The 17,481-nt window shown below is 45.1% G+C and overlaps 1 protein-coding gene across 1 annotated transcript in view; it reads right to left on the reverse strand.

Moving 5' to 3' along the window:
* The window catches only part of CANX (calnexin), a 499,168-nt gene extending 494,285 nt beyond the window's left edge, over positions 1-4,883 (reverse strand). Inside the window, exon 1 of the mRNA XM_085617760.1 lies at positions 4,613-4,883. The gene's annotated coding sequence lies outside the window, so the exon portion shown is untranslated. The remainder of the gene's footprint in view (positions 1-4,612) is intronic.
* Between the last annotated feature and the right edge of the window lie 12,598 nt (positions 4,884-17,481).

Raw genomic sequence — 17,481 nt, forward strand, 5'->3', positions numbered from 1 at the left:
TTCGAAGTCTCAACCAAGAGCCATCATTCACCACTGCGGCAAGCTCCGCCCCGAATACACAAATCTTAACTCAAAACCATCACTCACCCCAAAATTGACTACTTGTGTAAATACCACTGCCTAGTTACAAATAACAGAACGTGCCTTCGAAATATGCAAATTATGCAGGCGGCAGATTATGAAGAAAATTTAGCAATTTTCCTATTTATGCAAAAAGCACCAGGGTTAAAGAATCTAATAACAGTGGCCCTTCCCATCACGCTACAAACCACATATGTACAGTATCACCGTCATTACTGCAAATATATAGGGGTTCCCCTGAAAAAGAATCTAGCTGCTAAAACAGGGACAAAACAAAAAAATTGTACTAATTTTTTTTGCCAACTTTATATTTCAACAGTTAGTCTTATATTTATACTCTTGGGGCATACTAACCAATTACCAGAGACCCAGGGCTATTCAATTAAAGTACATTTATCAAAAATAGTTTTTTATATCTATATCAATTTACATACATAATTCCAGTATAGTTTAAACTCCATTTAAAACATACCATCCATATTACATTACATAAATATCTCAAACATACAATCATACATCCCCTCTCCTCCTTCCATACAGTGCAGTGTGTCACCAGAACATATTCATTTTAAGGTCCATGCAAGAATATATCATGACTCTACTTAGGCTGGTAGAGACTTAATCAGCTAGTATGCAAAAAAAAAAAAAAAAAAAAAAGTTCTTATTTCTAAAGTTGGACCAAAATCCATATTATTCGGTATGATAGCTAAGCAATCGCTATGCAATATATTATCCCTCCATCAGACGATCTTGTAATTCAAGGGCTGTGTAACTAATGCCTTCATTTTGTCTATCGTGGCTGTATAATCCAATCTCATACGAGCATTTCGGCAGAATGCCTTCGTCAGGAAGCATGCATTTGTCAAACAGATGCAGTACCAATGAATAAAAAAAAAAAAACAAAGTCATAGTTGCCCTCTTAATTAATTTGAAAACCTGATTAGTACTAGTTTGTACGCCCAGTTTACAATGTGCCACCTTTTATCCTGGAATGTTCAAAAAAGATCCCTCGATATCACGTGGATTAATTTGATCACTCTGCAAACGTAACCCATCGACTGGAAGCATTCAATGGTAATGTCTCTAAGCGGCATAAGGAAGTGATGAACTTAAAATTAAAAGAAAGATAGAGAAGCCTTGCGCATCATACTACAGGATATGTATGTTGGAGGTGCGTAAAGACACAGACATCAACTAACACCCAAATAGGCGAGTCGCCCAAAGATGAGGGCAGATGGGGAGAAGGGAAAGATTAAGACCGTGCGAGGACATGAAGGTTTTGCATCACGGCCCATGTAAGTATGACAGCTCGTTTCATAATCTGAACTATGAATTCCGAGTAAATTAAACCAGCATTAAGAAGTTACTCATGTATTGGACTTTTAAAAAAAAAAAAAAAAAAAAAAAATATTTTAAAAAAAACAAAAAAAACACCAGGCTCCTTACATGGCTGCTAAACGTACCTATCATGGTGACTCCGAGCAAGATTGGCCCGGCTGGACATCCCTCACTCAACTAGGCCTTTTTCCATCACCAGACAAAATATGTACCAATAGTTGTTTAACAAGATCATGCAGCCTTGAAAAAGCCCAGGAGGACGCAACATGTGCCAGCTGCGGTGCTTATGAATCAGGATGTACTTGGATGTGTTCCTGAATTAAACAAGAACCATGTACTGTTTGTGTTTGGACTATATTTGACTAGTTAGAAATGTGAAACTTAACAAGGAAAAGAATTAACAAATGCAAATTTGACTGTGCGCTTAGGTGCCATTTCTGTATTTTGTAACTATCCTGCACTTGTTTAGAGTACGGTTGATTAACACCAAAGGTGGCTCGGTGCTGGCACAACAAAAGCACAATAAGACTTTTTACTGTGTTTCCTCTTGTACTGCCGTATACTGGGGTAGATGTGCAGACATTAGGCTTAGCTACCACATGCTAGGTCTAGATCACTATTTACGTCCAACAGAGGTTTACAAACACCTGAGAACTCATGTCACCCTCCTATCGTTCTTTGCATGATAACATTTCCAATTCTGCTAATCCTTTAAAAGTTTTTTTAATACCATCTGCAAAGATAAACGAGTACAGTCAGTCGTATCAAAAGCTTGAAATGTCTGCATTTTTCAGATTGGACTAACAGCTCCAACTTTATTTAATCGTTCATAGCCCAGAGCACTCCGGTCCAATTTACCATAAACGCAATACAAAGTGTAATTTACTAAGGGGGAGAAAAAAAAAAAAAAAAGTCATGTGGAAATTTAGAGACATGAAAAGATGGACTACCAGGTCACGTAAACCAAAGCAGACTGTCCTGGATCCTTGCAAGATGCACCATCAATAGGCACATTTTATCATCTCCCTGGAGGAGTTAGTTTCGTGAGTGTTAACGACTCCCTTAGGCGGGGACCCCTCTGCACTAAAAGTAAACCGCATCAAACCGAAACTCGTATATAATGTCGGGGAAAGTAGACGTCCACCAGCCCCCCCACCCCCCCCCTTCCGTGATGAAACACTATTAAATGTTTCTACATCTTTCGTAATAAAATGTTCTTCTATCGATAACAATGATGAGTATTTTAGTTTCCTTCCCGGATGAACTGTAACAAGGTCAACCAGTCCAACAGGTTTACCCTGGACAACGCCTTCCAGCCTTCCTTCCTCTCTGTGTAAGCTCCGTGACGCATTGGGCTCCTCAGCACGTCACGCTTCCCATTTGCTAAGACAACGACCCCAATCTGGTTGTTTAATACGAATGAGTGAACGTTTGACAAACATCAATGTATAGTATTTAAAGAAGTAGCTACAAGCTCCTTTGAAAATGTAGGATATATCTTGCAAATTTTAGGAGAATCCGTTTATCTACTTTACATATATTACAATATACCATTTTACATATGTAGGAACATGTCACATCATCACCATTTGCACACTGCTCTTATTAAGACCTCGCTACGTCCGTTATGTTCATAGAGGATCGCCTCTTGTGTCACGCGAGCCACGATGGGATTTGGAGCCAGTACAACATCTAGGACACAGAGCAACTAGCGATCTGCCAACTGGTTAAGCACATTTCAAGTAGAAGTGGTCTTTTCTACTCAGCCTGATCTTCATTTCCCTCGGATGCTTTGGAGGGACCAGCAGATGGCAAAAGGACATATACAAACAACGACACATTACAGCTCTCACTCATTGCATACTGAGAGCTGCAGATCTATTTAATTTCCTTTACACGTTATCTGCCTAACCATATTAAAAGGGAAGCGGTTCCCATCAGCAGCTGTGACTTGCTGCGCCCACATATCTGTGTATTGATCTTACCAGCTGACGATGTATTGCATGTAACCCCGTAAACAAAATATTCTGCAATATAAAACGTTCAACGTACAAAAAAAATACTCGGTTATTAATTTTAGAGCATCTGCAATATTTAACGTGCACCTGGAAGATGCATTTTCACAAAAACGCAACTGCACTTTGAATCACTCATTTTGCGTTGTGACGTGAAGCACAGCAGTTTATTACGCCCATCTAATTTCCTTCATCCTAGGATGGCAACCGTCCATCTCTCACGGACAGGCAGATGTCAGGAGCTAGATGAACGTCCCCGTCACATACACATATCCCGCCCTAATCAAGTCTATAATTGGGATATTGCACCTTAGGAGGGCAATCAACACACTAGGCTGGGATTTTGAAGCGGCGAAGTTAGCAGGCTCAAAAAAGAATTAGCAAGCAGACAGTTGGGCAGTAATAATCCCAGAATTATCGCCTACATTTCCCATGTGTATATTATTATACCAAATGTTTAGGATATTACTGGTTAAAATGGAGACGTATCTATAGTCCAAAGGTTAAATAGCAGATCAAGGGAAAGGAATGAATAGGCGATTACAAAACGTTCGGTGCCAAACATAAACCCTCATTAAGTCTCAGAACCTCGCTAACGGAACACAAAGGACATTTTCATTCCACTTCAGGAGCGAGATTCACAATTTTTGAAAACGCATTGAACAGATACCTGCACACCACACCCACGTACTGTGCACGGCCAACGGGCTTGTAAAACACATAGAAGTAACGGGTATTAAATAATACATGTTTGCCAGAGAACATGTCAGCCGTTACATATTAGGTCAGAACTGCTGACTACCATCAAACTGCATAAAAATGCTCTAGCTTGTCACATATGGCCTTACAAAAACAGAAATGACTAAGGGAAAAGGCGCTTAAATTGCGACTTTGAACACAGTATAAATCATCTTCCACAATCATGCAACCAACATGGATGCACCTGAATCCTTGGAGACCTCTTTTACAGGGGCTGCTTTAAGGTAAGGCACCTCTAGAACATGGGCAAGGCCTAACATCTCAGACTCCGCTTAGGCGTTGGGACTGTCAGGGCTAGGCCGCCATAGGCCCTTGGTTTTGATCTCAGCCGCACCCCTTTTAAGAAAGTGAGGTGGTGGGGCAACAAAAGAGAGCAACCCTAGAAACACGATTCGAACCCTTTCCATCTACTATCTCACCTCGTCAGGCCTCCGCCTCAACCTGCTTACGACCCAGCAACGGATCTGGCTTCGTCACGTGCCACAACGACGAAGAGCCGAGGCAGCAGAGAGGAGACAGACTAACCCGCACCGTACATTGACCCCTTCACGCCGGCTTGTGATTGGCTATGGTTAACTGCTAGATGTCCGCCTTCACAATCGCTGGAGGCTGCGATTGGTATAAGTTAGATGCCTGTCAATGTGCCCAGGCATGGCACCGCGAGTCGTCTCTGCGTGGATCACTTCGATTGGATAGTTAGGATTTGAGATGCTAGGAAGTGTGCGCGGATTGGGTAATATTTGCGGTCACAGGACTTAAAAAGAGAAGAAAGACTCGATAATAAGAAAGGTAATGACAGCTGGGCTGTCACATGAGGAAAACAGAATAGGCATTACAGCTTCGGCATAGTAGAACAAGCATTTGCGATGCAATAGGTCTCTAATTTGCGAGGATTTCAAGCTATTTTGGCATTGGAAATGACAATGCATTAGAAAAAAAAAGATAAATTAAAGGTATTGTTATTTACAATGCCAAATAGATTAAACTCTCGCAAATGCGAGTCCTATTACATTACAAATGTTGCATCTGCGCCCTATGCGATGTTGTCACGACCAGTGAAAGTTAGGAGAAAATAAAACTATAGTTATGCACGGCTACAATTAAGACGTTAGTAGTGAACGTCTTAATTAGCAGCACATAATTATATATTTTTTCTCCTAACTTTCACAATGCCTTCAAATACCAGGCAGGGTGGAGGAGGATGGGAGGGGAAGGCAGCTGCCGCGCTGGTATGCCGAACAAAACAATAGCAGATGGCTGCAACCTTTATGCAAGGACAGGGTGGTGAGATAATGAGCTCAGCATTGCAGTAGATCCGAAACTTTGGGGGCGGAGCGGACTGCTGTTACAAACAAAATTAAGTAAAGCATGTGAAATGTAAGCATGAACAACATAGGCAGGTCGGAGATGAGGGGCTATGAGTACCAGGCACCATTTGTGAGTTTGTGTTAATTTTGGAAGCTGCGCACCAATGAGAAACCGAAGGAATACACCTACGAGGCATTAGCTGAGACTAAAGAATCCATAGGTATTTTACCTTATACACTACGACAAGTTTTTACGGACCATCCGCCCTGAGGAAGCCCCAGGCCTGATGGCCTTGTAGGGGGCGAAACACGTGTTGGCTGTGCCACCTTTTCTTCTGTGTTCACCCTTATGAATAAAGTACAAATCAATCACCCACTCAATCGGACTGAATCAGTACGAATTTGGAAATTTTTTCCTTGCTTTACAAGAACAGAACTCTTGCCTAAGACACTCTTCAGAACTCCACTTTGAAATTAGGGGGATAGGGGCATCTCCCCTGTTGTGGGCAAGAAACAGCACACAAAGGATATATGCTTATTTTACGGCTAGTAAGGGATTGGGGCTTTTTTCCCCTCACTTCCTGAAATTGCATAACAAGAAATGAGCTGCTGTCAACCTGAAGGAGCGTCACCCAGGAAAGCATGACTTGTATGCAGGACAAAATAATTAAATAAAGTAGTGCTTGCACACTAAATGAGACATTACGTACCATGTATCAACCGGAAAAGGGCCAGTTGCCATGGGAGGTTACATATGAAGAGAAGACGGTACTAAGGAAGGACTAACAACCCTCTTTACGAATCAGACGCCAGCATTTACGAAGGACACTATCACAAGCCAATGACAAATATGTGCAGAGAGTGGGTGGGGCTACTATTACATACTCCACTACAACAAGTCTACCAAAGCTGCGCATGCACGCTGACTCTAGGTTCGACCTAAAAAGTTGCTTCTAAACAAATTTTTTGCTTTTGAAAGAAGGCAGAATGGATGGTTGGCATTGCGCTGGAAGACAATCAAATATTATATTATGCAAGAAAGAATGAAGCAGAATTAATCATGTATTCAATTAGCCAGACATCACCAGTGTCCCCAGCTGAGTAACTGCTTGTAGTGTCCTTCAGGACACTGCCTAGTGTTTGGACATTGTGTTTACTCTTTGAGGGCTGGCTTCCAGACTCAAACCACACGCATCCATCACAGGTGTAACCGGTCAGATGGCCCTGCGAATAAAAGGGCCAGACGTACGTGCCCTTGGCCAGTTCCAGGCAGTACTACCATGTTGTCTGTGTGAATATTATCTCTGCATGAGGGCCGAAGGCCCTACCCATTACAATGGCGTTAAGCGGGAAATGCCCCGTGTGTACGCCGGCAGTAGCGTCAATTCGTTATGGGGGAAGTGAGGCCAGAGTCTAAGGCTCTCCCCACACCTACTGCCAGCTGGATGACGATGGTTGCACGGCAAGAAGGCAGCCATCCAGAGCACGCACCGGTGAGGCCCTTGCAACTGTAATGCTGACTGGCATAGCCGCATGAGGTCAGCAGAATAAAGTGATGGAGTGCAGTTAGAACTGTGATGAGGGCGCTGATCCGCCTGCAAGAGGCATCCCCTGAGTCGGCAAAAACTGCATGGACAGAAAGAAGGGCACTCTGGGAAGCACCAGCCAGTATGAGGAAGCAGCGTAGCTAAATGACAGTAAGGGCCACCCAAACTGTGATACCCTATCCTGAGCTGCCCCAGGCCGTCTGGAACACCCGTCAGCAGCGCCGAGTGTCGCCCGTGCCAGTCGTATCTCGAGGCTAGGCACCAGAGGTTCCCCGTTTGCAGCCCCAGCCCCTACTCAGCTCGTGATGTGAAAGACGCTGCCACGAAGGGGAGGGAGCAATCGAGGTGTCAGTGGGCTGCTGTCTGTTGCGCCATGTGGGGGCCGTGCAAAAGTGTAAACCAGTGCATGCCGGCTCAACCCTGAACTGGCTGACTGACTGAGAAGGGCAGTGGATCGACAAAGGTGCTGGGCGGGTGGAAAAATGCCGAGAGGCGCCGCATTGCAGCCTTACTTGTGTCAAAGCCTGCTGAATCACCTAGTGGGAGCTGGCGGGGCTGCTGAAGGACACTGTGCTTAGTAACAATGGGGTAACCCAGAATCCCTCAGAACCTGGGCAATCGTATACAAAAGTAACAGTGGTTCTGTCGGGTGAAAAATGTCTTAAACAATTGAACAAATCATTGGCTACTCATAGGAAACAATTAGTCATAAGCAACACACACAAAGGACCATGCGGGGTATTTAAGAGTTTTTATAAATTGCGTCATTTATATAAATACCCAAGAACATTTGTAAGGCTGTCTAGGCACAGAGTAAAATACAATCTGTGACAAGGTGACATGTGGGGCTCAGTGATATAGTGATAGTGCGTAATATGCAGCCGCGGTCGGTAGTAGGAGTAACTGCAGGGCGGTGACGTGGGGAGGGGCAGGGTGGGGGGCAGTAAACTATGGATTACGGAGATTTACAGGTAAGTTAACATATAAATTAATAAAACGAATTTCGTTGCGTGCACTGCATCCCCAAATGCGTTGCAGTGCACGCAACGAAATTCGTTTTATTAATTTACATGTTAACTTACCTGTAAACCTCCATAATCCATAGTTTACTACCCCCACCCTACCCCTCCCCCTCCCCACGTCACCGCCCTGCAGTTACTCCTACTACCGACCACGGCTGGTAATATGTACAAAGTGGCTAAAAGGATTCAGGGATTTAGAAGGCCAGAAGGTGAATATTTAAGTAGTTCAGCGAACTGAAAAAATGAGTATTTTCGCAGAATCTTTCAACTGGTCCGGGGGATATTGTCGATGTTTCAACCCAGGGTCTGCACTACTATCTAGTCAGTGCGGGTCTTCATCAGGACAGGGACTGGGGAGTGACAGCCTAAGAATGCCCAGATGGGCTTGCAGAGTGTAGTATCATTTGCAACTCCTTGTGTCTGGTAACCTTGTGGGAGCGTAGGTTTCCTCCACAGTGAGTAGCCTCCCTCGTGTGGATGTCCAGTATAAGGCTGTGGGGGCGATCACCCTTCGTGGTTTCAAGGCGTCAGGCAAAGCTCTTCTAAAATTAGTCAGTTGAGGCTTCGGTTACGTGGACATGAGCTCAGGCGTTAGATCAGCGTGAAAGGTAAAAACCTAAATAAATAAAGAGCACGCAGCAATACAGTAGTGTAAAATAATAAACAACATCACTACTGTCTTGTCTGGCAATGTTTTGCCTCAAAACGTTACATGAATATATCAGTGCACAGGGGGAATTCCCATCTAGGTAGTGAGCTACATTCGCAGTCCAGGTAGAATAAGGGAGGGTGTAGGGTGTTCATCGTTCTAGTGTTAGTCCATGTTTGCAGGGTGAAATGTAAACAATTCCGCTTTAATGATCTCATCGCGTTAACTGGCCACCAGGAAGTGAAAGATGGGTGTATTTCTGGTTCACACATGATGTTTACCTATCTCCACGATTAGGATGTTAACCCATATACATGTTTGTGGCGAACGACCTTCGCTGCGTGTTAATTCCATATTCGTTGTCGAACACAAATGTGTCTTCTTATACATCTAATGTGGCAGTTCTGTTCAAATATGGCTACCACTCGTAGTGGAGCTGGGAGTAAGAGAAAAGTTGTTCTAAGATGGCTGCAAATGGACAGAGCTAACCATAGCAAGCAGCATGCTTGGGGAGGGTCATTCGAAGATGTCTGCACATAGCAGCAATGGCGAGAGTAACTTGCGAGTCCATTGTCTTCCACTGTTTGTGGTTCGAACGTGGCATACAAAAGCCATGTTTTTCTGTACTGGTTTTGTTTCTCCCTCGGAGTACATTGTTCGAGTCCACAATGAGAGTCTCCGCACCCGCTACCAGCCCGTTACAGGACCTAGGTTTCATAATTAAAACACCAGAAAAAAGCCAGTATTGACCTCAACCCAATCAATAGAGTTTGTGGGATTTCAAATCGACTCAATCAAAGCCTAACTGCAACTGAAGGACCTCAAGAAGGAGTTGAAGTCAGCATTGTGCAACTACACAGTTTCATTGACATCAGTAGCAAGGATTGTTGGTCTCCTACCTTCCTTGATTTAAGAAAACTGTTATACTCTGCAAGGAAAGATGATCTAGGGTGGTATCTCAAGGTTTTGAGCGCCTGTGTGCACTGTGATTGGTGGAGTGGAGAACGTAGTTCTGTTTATTTTGATAGGATTTGTAGTTTTCGTATTGATACTTTGTTATTGGCTGCTGGTGAATTGGCAGTAAAGAAAGAGGAGCATAACCCTTGCCTCTGGGTTCTTAATAAAATAAAAATATTTATAGAATTCTCAATTCTATTAACGGCATGGAGAGGTTTATGCTTCTCTTTCTTTATTTTAATTTTAACAGCAGCCAATCACAAAGAAAACAAAGACCTTTCAACAAATACAAATCCCATTACCATGAGTACACCCCCTCATCTGTCCACCAATCACATTTGTTGCCATGCATCAAAACCGAGTGACACTGCCTCATTTTTTTCAAAAACAATGAACAGTCCGAAACAAACATCCAGTACTAAACTATCCAGGATCCACCAGCTCGGAAGAAAGTCCAACACGCTATTCCTGGACATCTAACAATGTCAGGCCTGTTCTCATTCCTGCTTCTGTTCAGATCCTGCACAGAAAAAAACATCAGTGTTACTATCATGATTGTCATAAACATGTCAAAAGTGGGCAAGGAGATACAGAAAATATAATGCTTACAATACTATGTGACCATTGAGATCCCATAAACGTAATACATGTAATTCAAATCAAAAAGTGGAATCAAATGAACCACCTTCTGTATTTGGGTACTACTTGCCTCCATGTCCTTCATAGAAGCAAACATTCTTCTCACAAAAGCTACAAAATGTTTTATTTTATGTCAGGACCAGAGGCTCAGATTTATGGTTGTTCACAGTTTATCCACCGTAATCCAAGCCGTATTAATAATGAGTTTAAAGGTGGAACAGAAGACCAGTCGGCTGCTTTTCCTACAGATAAGCTTTCAAGGCCATGGCATCTTTATCTTAGTGTGCCCCAAATCTATGCACATCAATCCTAGCCTCTGACATAATCCATCTGACCCATCTAGCTAGGGTCACAGCGAAAACCGGTTTAAATGGTTTCTGTATTGTGAAAAATAATTTCCCACTGACATCACAACAAAATTGTCAAGAACCTCTTCAGAAGCCTTGAGAGTTTTGACCACACATAGTTAAATATTCTGTGAAAAAGCTGGATGTTCAATATATCTGGAATCTGTTTTCCTAAATTTGAAAATAGAGAATGACATCTCTTCCGGGGAGTGTGCTCTACCTTCTATGTGAAAGGCTCAAACATCATAGACCATTCTGCAGGATACTAAACACAACAGCACTGAAAATTTAGCAGACAGTTGCTCTTAGAAAATGTTGAATTATCTTGCAATTGTTCAATCAGTTTCAGGACTGCATACACTTCCCACACTTTCTCATGTCTCGGTTTAGGAGGTTTATACATTCTGATACCTTTACGCAACATACAAACCAAAGGGTGCATACCAGCCGGTTTATCATTCGGCAGCACATGCCCTACTGAAATTTCAGATTGCTAATTATTTACTGACCTGTTATTTAAGCGGTATCCTGCCCGTTCAGAAAATAAATTGAGTATCTCTGTCAGATCTACCTCCATAGGATCCAAATGCCATTCCACGCACCAACCCTTCCAATGATCTCCATGCTGAACTGTATCGTTTGTGAATGGACGCGTCCAGGTTTTTTTTATATAATTAGCAACTTGGCTGGAAATTCCTGACATCCGGCATCATTGCCTGAAATCTTTCAAGCCATGAGTGCCCGTTGATGCTCAGCACCTAGGGATGCAAAGCTCCTAGGGGATCCCTGAAAATGTCTGGAAATACTTGCAAGTCTATTGGAAAATCTCAGGTCACCTCCAGAAGAACCAGGAACCATGGTTGCACCATCCAGACTGGGGTTATCAATGCCAGACACACTTCTTGTTTCTTTGCTTACTCTGCTACCCATGCTATAATTGCAAACGGTAGGAAGGCATAATTCAGCTTGATTCACCAGTCTTGCAGCAAGGCATCCATTGCTTTCACTGGCCTCCAGCTGTAGAACTCCTCCATTTTACTATTAAACCCGAATGCAAAAAGATCTATTTTGTAAGGGCCCAACATGTGGTCAATGTCCTGAAACACTTGTAAATGAAGCTGCCAATGATTATAACAACCAATGTTCATGAACATGCCACATAAAGACTGTCGATGGTAGAACATTTCTCCTAAAAATGGATGATCAAGCCACTTCCAATGCTTTCCAGACCAATATCTGCTGCTTACTCTTGCTTCTGATCTGAACCTAAAATAGAAAGATAATGGTAATCTCCATGTTTTCATATGAACATTAACAGCAAGGGTGGGGGAGAAGGTATACACATCATCATAATAGATCCTATATGTGCTTGGGATCTATCCCTATTTGAAATGATTTGCGCCTTTCTGTTGAGCTGGCACAGTTTGCCTTTCTGAGAAGACAGACTGCCAGTTGTGACCAACCTATCAGCAAATGATGGTCGATCCTCATTCTGAATTCGTTAGCTTGCAGAGCCAGTTCCAAAATTTTAGATAGGGGACCTGCGATATCAAACAACCTATGTTGATACCCGCGCCATGCATGGTTGATACCCTTTCTACAGTATTGGCAGCTACCCAAATGGGGTGGTGGGGCAGGTGGACCGAAGGGTGTGGGGGGAATAAAAAGTAAAATAAAATACCACTGCCTTCTTAGGGTACTTTGCATATTTCCTCTGGAATGTGCTCATACTGACATCGATATCTGGTGTCTCTGCTTCCTTTCTAGGCAAATCAGGCCTGGGGCTTTTCGTCTGTAAGCAATTTTTAACCTCCTTGTCAAACCCTTTTCACAATCTGGACAGAGGATTTTGGATCATAGGGCAAGGGTCTGGAAGAAAAGTAGAATCCTCCGCCCTCCTGCACTTCTGATCCTTAGAGCTGGGACGGCCAGAATGCCTGGATTGATCCGTGTCAGTGCTGGCCAAGGCCTGCCTAGGTGATTTACTCGAAATGTCATAGCTTGGCAATGCTGTTACCATGATCTGAGAGAAGAGCTTGAGAAATCCTAGCCACCATCATCGTGGGGCCATTCTACCGACTCGGCTTTAGCTTTTGTGTGGCTTTTTTAACTCTGTCTGCACTTTACCAGAGGCTGAGGGCTTACAGTCTGTCTGCCGCCGTGTGTCGTTATGGAGCTGTGAAGTAAATGGTTTTAACCCCTTCGCCGCGGCAGGAATTCCGCCGCGGCGCTGGGGGGGTTTGGGGGCAGTTGCGGTGGCGCTGTGCTCGTGACGGAACCACTCCGTCACGAGCCACGGGTGAGCTGTGCTCATGACGGAGTGGTTCCGTCACGTCTCCGCCCACTGCGCTAATCGCCTGCACAGGCGGGGAATTAGCGCCGCGTGGGCGGAGCGGCCGCCAACGGCCGCAGCATGACGGAACCACTCCGTCATGAGCACACGGCACCCGTGGCTCATGACGGAGTGGTTCCGTCATGAGCACAGAAAGGGTTAATGCTACAGCTAAAGCTCTGTTGATAGAATTGTTGCACTGACTGCTCAAGCATTTCAGCCAGTTTGTCTTCCAGATAATAGTAGAGGAATCATCTGCATAGCAGGGCCCCACGTCTCATAAAAGGGTTCACAATTCGATAATGCTTCCATGCAGGGCTTTAAGTGGGATGAAAAAACTGGGGGTCTTCCAAAGGGGGTGATCAATATAATTAAGGGTGTGGCTTAAAAACAATTAAGTTACAAATCTGTGCTTATTATAGTGTGCTGCCCCACCGGTATTTTACTGTTTGCATCCAGACATATAATACAACAAGTAACATTACACCTACAACAAGCCAGGACTATAGGCTTTGTCAATGGTTATTAGTTGCAAAAGATAATTAAGAAACAACTATGGCTTTGTTGTGTATAATACTGAAAATGCCTCTGTTCTGAAATGATGAGACTGTCAAAGTACTATAACGAGTCATCAAAGTCTGTGAAGGGTGGTGCTGCTGCAGAATTAAGATGTATTTTTTTCATCCTGAGTGTGAGGGCAAAAACGGAGAGCCCGATAAGGACTCGTCTCAGCACCTGCTTTTTAGGTCTCGCCTGCGTGGGCTGGGCACATGCGCAGTCTTGCTGGCGAGATTGAACGTTTTTAAGTATTTTCTGTAAATGGCTTTAAGCCCCGCCCCTCTTTTCCATTGGCTGGCATCACCGTTTATGCTAAACGGCGGCCAGCCATTGGAAAAGAGCTGGTAGTGATGTTTTCGTTCGGCTTTTTGAGCCGTCCCATTTGGACAGGCTTGTCTGACTTCCGTGCATCGTGAAAGCTTTCTTATCTTTATGGGGCCATGTGTTTCAAACACATGGCCCTATAAAGACAAGAAAGCTTTCACAACGGATGAAAGTGGAAGCGGACCGTGCTTGTTCAGTTTGGACCTGAGGGTTGAGCTTGTCCAATTTTAAGTTCTGGACTCCCGTGGATATTCTCCCATCAGTAACATGTTTCTCACTTCACATACCAGTTGGCGGAAGCTGGGAGCGAGTTGCGAGCGCTGTGGCCGGACCACCGGGGACCTGTAGTCCATAGTTTCTCCCACCTGCCCGCTGATCTGATGAGTTGCGGTGCAGTGAGGGTGGGAAGGCTATGGATGGCAGCTCCGGAGTCCAGAGTCGCGGTTCCACCCAGTCTCTTCCAGTCCGCCTGCCCTGCCTTTGTTTTGCCGTCATTTCGTCTCTTCTTGTTCTGCCTCCAGCGTGTGTCCGAGGCCTGCACTCGCCGCTCCATCTGCCAGGCTCATGTGTTCATGGTGCATTCGGGGGTGAGCCTGAAGCAGGGGAGTGGCTGGACTGTACGGTGTGAGCAGCAGGGGGCACCAAGAATGGTTGGAATCTTGGAGTTGCCTACATGTGCTGAGGGCTCTGATTGAGTCCCACCCGCTGACCAACTACGCCAAATACTCTCAATTCAATCTGACCTTATAGCCAGCCAGCCAGCCCGATGGTGATTGAGAGTGGGTGGACGTGCAGCATAGAGAACACAGCGTGAGTGGAGAGGCTTGTTTGCTTGCTGCAAGTAAGCAAGACCGTGACTGAGCAGGATCACCTGATTGCTTCCTGATTCCCCCGCTCCCTTACAGTGTGTTTCCACCTGGCCAGTGCATCTACCGGACCCCGGACCTTCTGCACCAGCATTAACAGCACTAGCTGGTGCGAGTGCAAGGTGCATAGACGAGTGCTGCTGACGGTAGTTGGCGGCCACAAACGGTGTGACGCAGGAAGTCCGCAGAGGCGGCCCGACTAGGTTCAGGTGTGGCCTGTGGTCTCGATGCAGTCCTCACTTGTCTTTTCAACCAGCAGCAGCCGGTGAGCAGGAGCAGAGCAAAGTGGAAACACAGGAAGAACAGAAGGAAAAAGAAGCAAAGGAGAAGCCAAACCACCGGTATCCGTCATTGGCACTTACTCTGTGCGAATATGAGGTCTGGAAAAACAAGGGAAACCCCATTTTACCACAACGTAAAAAAACAAGCCTTGGCATAGCCAATAGGTCTCGCCTTTGGGACCTTATAAGTGTTTAGCCATGCAACAGTTGATGTTGTTGCACCAAGGATATTGTGCTGCATAACTAAATACTTATAAGGTCCCAAAGGCGAGACCTATTGGCTATGCCAATGCTTGTTAGAATTGCCGGTGCTGAGCACCGGCAGGAACCGGCCCACTTAAGGCCCTGCTTCCATGCCTGATAGAGTGAAGCCCAGTCACCTTCAGAGAACGGTAGCAGGGGGAGTAACCCTGATAAGCCCTTGTTTAACCTCCAGCACAATAAGGACAGAGATTAATATGCATGCCTAAGGCTCGGTCTGTATTTATATTGTTGCAGCCTCAGATGACTTTACGATCAGTGTCATCACTTGGGAGCTTCTTTCAGTCACCTTTGTCGTGCCCAGAGATGTTTTGCACCAAATACTTAAGCAGCGTCCTCAAGCTCCTATTATGATATCCCAGGGCTGGAGAAGACCTTCTCTGCGGTCAAGATTTGTGGGCGGGCAAACGTGCTAGTCAGCGTGCTGCTCACATGAAGAAAGAGAATCGCGGAAAGCGCAGTTGTGCACTCTACCCACTACAACACTGAATATGGGGAACACAGTGCCCACTCCCCATCCATGTAGTGCAGTAGGCTCGCCAAGCGTTCCTCACGCTGCGTGAGGGGAATAAAGCCAGAAGACCTTTGTAGTAATGGGGTTTTATTACTGTGATGTATTGTGGAGGAATGCCCAGTTATTCACCGGTAATCTTCATTACTCTGAGTCCTGGTCTTCCCGTCCCATTCCTGAGGATGTTGTGTGACGCACTTCCCCCTACATTCTCACCTGATTGGTGGTGCCATATTGGGGGAACAACGCGTTCCAGTGTGCACAGATTGACCATTGTATTCATATAGTTGATGGGACTTACCAACTGAATACAATCGATGGCCATCCTGAAGGAACTTTGAAAGTCGCACTGCCAGCGCGGAAACACTGTTCCACCTCGTGACTGGCGGTGCAAGTATCCATTCCAGTTCTCTGGGCTTATTCTCTTCTGGATTCCGACACGAGACTGCAAGCGCAAGCTGTCAAGCCGGCAAGTACTGTCATATCGCGCATGCTCCACTACATTGGTTATTGAAAGGTGTTGTAATGTGTTAATAATATTCTGTTCATGTGTGCTGTGCTCCGCTCGTAGAATGGAACAGAGTTGTGGGTTGCCATGGGAGCGTGGGGGCTTGTATGCTCGGTTTTTGGGGAAAGACAGTTGAGACAAGCTGGCGGACAGCGGAGTCACGTTCAACTTAACCAAGAATAAATTTACCTTAATTTTGACTGCTTCGTTGTGGTTTGTCTTCCCAACATAATTTTGGCGAGTGTGTGTGGGCGATAGAACATTTTAGTACATTTATTAGGGGCAGAAAGTTTATTCTTCGGTCAGACTACAAACCCCTAACTAAGGGGCCCATTAGGATGTTGTGCGGATCGCCACCGCCCGGCCGGCGGTGGCGGGCGGTAGAGATCCGCACAACATCACACCACAATTTACCCCTCACCATATTACTATGGCGGGGGGTACCGCAGCGGACGGAAAGTCCATCCGCCGCTTTTCTGCCGGTCGGATTGCCGGCCTGGGCGGAAAAGGCACACAATATGGTGGCGGTGCCTTGCAGGCTGCACTTGGGGGGTATCCATGGTACCCATGGTACCCCCCTTCATTGGCATGCACAAGGTGTCAGGCACCACGTGGCGGGACCGCAGCACCTCTAGCGGTCGGTCCCGTTTTCCGTTACGGAGGTGGGCGGATCATAATGGGGCCCTAAATTGCTAACAACTAACGGTCTTTCTAGAGCATCAGCAAGGTTTGCAAGGTTATCCATGAGACTTCAAGATTTTGTGTATGAAGTGCAATATGTTCCAGGGGTAAAGAATGTTATTGCAGATTTTCTCAGTAGATTGTCTTTACCTCTCAAGGAAGTGGATCAAAATCCACGGAATGACTATTGCGTTGCTGGGATATTTTCTGATACCAGCGGTTTGGGGAAGGAATACTGGAAGAAGGCATACAGGGGAGATGAAAGTTTGAATATAGTAAAGAACAACATTATGAATGGATGGTCTAATGACCATTAAAGGAATTGGGATGGAGAGCTGCGAGCATTTTGGGAAGCGAGGCAGGAACTACGTGTGATGAGGAGTTTGTGTGTAGGGGTGAGAAAATCATTCCACCAAAGGAAATGCGTGGAAGGGTCATTTCCATTGGACATGAAGGATATCCAGGTATTACTTGTACTAAGAGAAATATAAAGGCATT

The sequence above is a fragment of the Triturus cristatus genome, chromosome 7, assembly GCF_964204655.1.
Source record: "Triturus cristatus chromosome 7, aTriCri1.1, whole genome shotgun sequence".
NCBI lineage: Eukaryota > Metazoa > Chordata > Amphibia > Caudata > Salamandridae > Triturus > Triturus cristatus.